The sequence below is a fragment of the Leptonychotes weddellii genome, chromosome 7 (genome assembly GCF_054177405.1).
Source record: "Leptonychotes weddellii isolate Sample4059 chromosome 7, ASM5417740v2, whole genome shotgun sequence".
Taxonomy (NCBI): Eukaryota; Metazoa; Chordata; class Mammalia; order Carnivora; family Phocidae; genus Leptonychotes; species Leptonychotes weddellii.
Genome location: NC_138375.1, coordinates 75,964,149 through 75,970,148, shown reverse-complemented (window position 1 = coordinate 75,970,148; position 6,000 = coordinate 75,964,149).

Sequence of the window (6,000 nt, the reverse complement as noted above, 5' to 3'; positions counted from 1 at the left end):
CTAAAGAATTTATCTGAGATGCCAAAATAGACTACAGTGAGCCTATTGCAAGGGTTAAACTTACATTCCATGTCCTCCCAAAAATCTAATGAAATTTGGGCCTTCTGGGAAAGATGGAGAAAATTTTATAGAAAATGAAGACTCTAAGGAAAACAATCTCCACAGGTAGTTCGAGATGAATGAGAACCTATCTATAGCATTCAGGATTTAGGTTAAAAATATGGAAAAGTTTCCTGACAATTAAGATTATTAAATGCATAAATTATCATTATATGGGAAGTTAAGAGGACACAATCTTAATAGAGCTTGCCTCCTTGAAATCATGGAGTTGATTTACTCTCATTGAGGTTCTTCTAATAATAATAATAATTTGTTGTTGCTTTTATTACTATTACTATTATTATTACCATTATTATTATTACATCAGTGCCAGTTGAGCAGCAGCAACACAGCAGGCATGGTGCTTTGTATTTTACATGCATTGTAGGTGCTATATTTTTTTTTTGCTTTTATAAAATATTTTTTGAAGTATAATTGACATATAACATGTACCAGTTTCAGTCATACAACTGTAGGTGCTATTATTATACTCATTTTACAGCTGAGAAGAACTGAATGTTTCTGGTTAAATGCCTTACCCGAGGTCACAAAGGCAGTGTGTGGTAGGACCAGGGTTCCTACCCAGGCAGCTTCCCTCCCGAGTCAGCACCCTGAACCACTCTACGATACCACTCTGCCTCCTAATACCCATATGTCATGACAAGTCAGACTGGGACCCCAAAGTTCGGTTAACTTGGTTTGCTCTGACAAATGGACTTAAAGGGAAACTGTAATCAATATTGGGAAAGGCACTAAGGAATAGTAAGATAACATCCAGTTAACCAGGTGGTTAAAGTAGCAAATTTGTTCCTTGTCTGTTCAATGTGTCATCAGTCACCAGGCATAGCCCACCAAGTTGAGAGCTGATTTAGGCTGCCTCTGGATTTCCATATGCCATCCACATGGCCCTCAGTGTATTGACACCCAGAAACAAAGCACTTCTGGAGACGTTCTGACCCTCATTTCCCATTGCACTAACCAACCATGATCTGCCAACATGTACATGCACAACTAGAATAAACACATTCTCTCTCCCATTATACACACAAACCAAATCACAAAAATTTTCTTCAGAAGGTTGCTTCAAAGAGCCTGGAACTGAATCAATACCATCATAATATAAATACAGTGGATGTAATGTTTCTAGTATCTACCTAGATCACATAAGATTACATATGGAAGGCCCAGCCTTTGAGCAGTACATCAGAGGTACTCGACAAATGTCAGTTCTTTCCTTTGCCCCCTCCTTAATCACATGGCTCTTACATATTTCATTTTACTTCTCAAATGGAGAGTGGAAAGGCATGGTCCCTTTAGAAAAAACCATGTGATAGCCCACTGTGAAGGAAACAGATTGGCGTTAGGAGTGACAGGGCAAGAATGGAGCTATTTATAAGGTGTCTCCATATTGTAAAAGGCAGCTCAATTCCACAAGAGAAAAGGAAGGTGAGCATATATCAAGACTTAATATAAGATAGCATAAAAGACCAGAGAGGTATGCAAAAATTTGACGTCCATTATAAAACCACCTTGTGCAGGAAGAAATCATGAATTGTTTGAAAACACCGAATGCCTGAACTTTACTGAACTATTACCGAACTGACCAAAAGCAATGGAAATACCAAACTGACCAAAAGCCATGAAAATGACCCAAGTGTTCACAGGAAGGTCCAAATAGGCTGAGTAAAGACGGTTCAGATAACATTTTACTTTTGTCAGAAGGTACATTATTTGTCCTTAGAGGTTTCAAAATGGATTCCTTGGTTATAGGAGAAATTACCAATTTATGTACAAGTTTTCAAATTATATTTTATCTTATACAAGTCTTACTGTAATAAGTGAGATGCCCTGTTTTTCTCACTGACCCATATTAGAAACAAGTCTAATGTCTATGCCTCTATGCTCTAGTAAATCAGAAGGCAAACAATCTAAAAAGAACGAGAAGTTCTCTCTAGCAAGGTATCTTTCACATTTTTGAAACTCACGTCCTCTTTTGATCTGTATCAAAATCTCATGCCTTCTTTTAAGGTTCTTTAAAATTCACAACAAAATGAATATTGTTATTCTCATTGAGTCAAAGCAGTAGAACAAAGTGATGCTTTGTTTTCAAACCACATGGACCCTGCCTCCAGTATGATATTGGAGGTGGCCGTGAAGGGGGACAACATGCCCCTGCTCACTTCTGCTTGAAGATTCATTGCTCTCATCCTCATCTTCAAATACTGCTGGCTTTTACATCAGACAAATATTCTCACTGACCAAATCTCAAAGTTCTAATCTGGCTCACTTTCACTGAATACCCGTGGTCTTAAAAGAAGCCTAATTAAAGTGCTAAGCGAAATACGTAAACTCTGAAATAATTAAATCTTAGCGACTGCATTTGCAACCTTTGCAAGATTTCTGTTAATCATTCTAACTCTTGCGAAGCTTTTCTAACATCACTCATATTTTATACATATTGCTGGAACATTTTATAGGTCATCATTTCCTGTCACTATCTGGATTTAGGCCTTTCCTGCCCCCTCCCCGGGATCACACTCAACACATTCATGCCTCTTGTGAGCTACCATCATTTGTTTACCTGGAATGAGAAGGCAGTATGGAATGGTGGAAGGGTCCAAAGGCCTCTGACAGATACACGTACATTCAAATCCTGAATCTGCTGCGGACTATCCAGGTGATCTTGAGCATGTTCCTTAACATCTCTAAGCCTCAATTTTCACATCTGCAAAATGAGTTTAATAATTTCCATCTCTCAGAACTATTGTGAGAATTAAAGTATATATTTAAAGCTCCCTTGCACCGTACCTGGCACAGGGCAGGTACTTACTATATTTTTTTTAGTATCTATCAAGCTTATGGAAAAAAAAATTTGTTATTAGCATTATGATTTTTAGTACTGAATGATATTGAATATTCCTTTAAGAAAAACAAATGAATTTGGGTTTTTAAAATGAAAAGTACTATATGTCTAGATTTAATGAAACTTGATCTTTACTATCATAATAGTGATCATTTTGAATGAAATTGAAATATTGTTACCTAGGCAATACCCAAAAGCTAATTCCCCAAGACAGAGTGAAAAGAGATGAAAAAATGCTTCAATAATTACCAATTTGTTTCTAAATGCTAGTTTTCTTGTCACATTATATAAATTAACCATAGTGTGCCTGCCACCAGCATATCAAATTTTTGCATTTTCTAATACACCAACTAAAATTAATTTAAAACAGTTATCTATGATTATCAAGACACCACCAGCTTCATAAACTCGGACCTTTTTCACTTTATCTCCTCTGCTCACATGGTGTGGTCTCTCACTGGTAGTGGGGGAACCTAATTCTCCTAGCATGGATCCTTCCCTTCTTATCCTCACCCATAGGCAGTATGCTCTGCTCAAGAGCAAGGCAGGAAATGCCCACTGAAGGAGCAGGGCCCTGCAATCCCTGCTTACCACACCATAAGGTAGTGGAAACACACAAAGCATTATGAAGTAGAATCTAACTGTATATTATATATAAAATATAATCTGAGATCAAGAAGTTAAAGATGCAATGAAAAAAAAATAATAAAGCAGAGAAAAGGCCTACAGAGTGATAGACAGTGGGGAGATGATCAAGGAAAGACTTTCTGGGGAGGCAGAACTTGAATGGAGATGTGAAAGGCATGATGTAGTGAGAAAAATTTAAGTGACAATTTCTTATCAACCCAGATAAACTTTGATTAAGTCTATGTTTACATACTGCCAAATGTCCAGAAGAAAAATGACAAATTCAATCATCTTAATAGTTTACAAATAGGAAATTAACCATTGTATGGCCAAAAAAAAAAAAAAATCACATACCTAAGAGATAATATCATATGGGTAAAGTATTCTAACATCTGATTAAATACAATGGGGAAATAAATATCAGCAGTTTCCCTTAGGAGTTAAATAAAGTTTGACATATGTGAAAGTTCCTGGCATAGTACCTACCCAATACAATTGCCTAATAGAAAATATTTGAATGCCAGCCCAAAATACCTTCAACCTGCTATTCTATGTCTTATGTATTAATTTATTTGATTAATCTTATAGCTACCTAATTTCTTTAATATTCTGGCAAGAACCTATCCATATTCTTCTGCTCTGAAAAGAAAAGAACTCTCAGTTTTCACATTTTAGTATAAGCCAGTAACAGATACGCAATTTCTTATGAATGTTCATGGAACCAGAAATGTGCTGGATGCTTTGAACTCGATCTCAGCTCAGTGATGCGTCCAAAATAAAAATCTAAGTATAAAAAGCACTAAAAAATAATGGTAGCTTTTACTGTAGGTCTGGAGTTAGTAGCATAGTAGAATTGCATTGCATAATATGCAGCAGACCTACTTCTTTAAAAATCTTCTTAACATTCCCTAAAGTTACTCATAAAGGCAGCCTTTCCTTCTCTCCACCAATTCCCCCAAACTACTCCCCAGTCTTATCCCTGTGCTAATTCTCTTCACCTCTTTACTTTTCTCTCCCCTCTTTCACACGCTTTAGAAGAGAACAAAAAGGAAAAATTGCAGAACTGTACTGAGCTTCCTTGTCTGAAATCCTTGGGGCTTAGATACATTCTAAACTCAGAACTTTTCAGATTTTAAGGTTGGTATAATGCATATACTGCAATTTATATTAAGGGAATGGAGAAGTACCCTAAAATCAAACACATTAATATTTTGGCGCTGATATACATGAATATTCATATTAAGTGGGATAAATAAATATCATACATAAGACTATTCAAGCTCAGGGCAAGTTTAGGACCAAATGGATTTGCCAGAAAAGAAGAGAGCTTTTTGTTTTCAGAGCTTTGGTGATTCCAAAATTGCACAAGAAATTACTAATCTATACTTCAAAACTACTATTTTTTTTTCAAAAAAATAATATTTTTCTTTTATTCCTAGCACATTTAATTTTATTAATAGTCAACTAAGGGTATTAAGAATGATGGAATTGTGTTGGCAGAGGATGGGTGATTCACTGAGCACCCACTCTGTGCTGAGCACTATTCTGGGCTCTGTACCTGCTGAACAAAGCAGATGAAAGTCCTGCTCTCATGCAGCTTGCTTATGTTTTGGGAAAGGCAGGGGGTAGGGACAGATAATAAACAAACAAGCAAAAGAAAATATAATCTGAGATCCAGAAGTTAAAGTTGCAATGAAAAAAAATAATAAAGCAGAGACAAGGCCTACAAAGTGATAGAGAATGGGGATATGATCAAGGAAAGCCTTTCTGGGGAGGCAGAACTTGAATGGAGATGTGAAAGGCATCATGTAGTGAGCCTTGTGACTTTCTGGAAGAAGACTACTCCAGGCTGAGGGGATGATAAATGCAAAATTAGGGGTCAGTCAGCGGGGGGAGAGGGTAGGGTGCTTTTTGAGGAAGCCAGGGTGGTAGAATGACCTGAGGGATTAGGAGAGACAAGGGAAGTGAGGTCAGAAGGAAAAATAGTATCTAGGCATGGTTCTTAAAATTCAAGAATGAGGGGATGGGACAGGTGATTGGAACCATCATTGACAGCAGATGATAGGAGGAAGACAGCCAGACAAGGTTGGTGAGTGAGAGGTACGAGCCCAGCAGGGAAGATAATGAGGTAAGCAAGGGGCTGCCACACTGCCAAAAGGCTTTGCCAAGGCTCTAAGCAAGCATGGTGGGGCAATGCCAGAAGGCAGGGGAACAGGCAGCAGAGGGCAGAGCCCCTTTCTTGAGAAGAACAGTGGGAGAGAGGGAACAGACACACTCATGGAGTTGTCAATCAAGGGGAAGCCCTGGCTATAGGACAGGGAAGAATCCATTGCCCAAAGGTGAGATCTCAAGCAAAACAGTTCTGGCAGCCTGGGGTTAGCTGAGTTAGCTGAGTTAGCTGAATACTTACT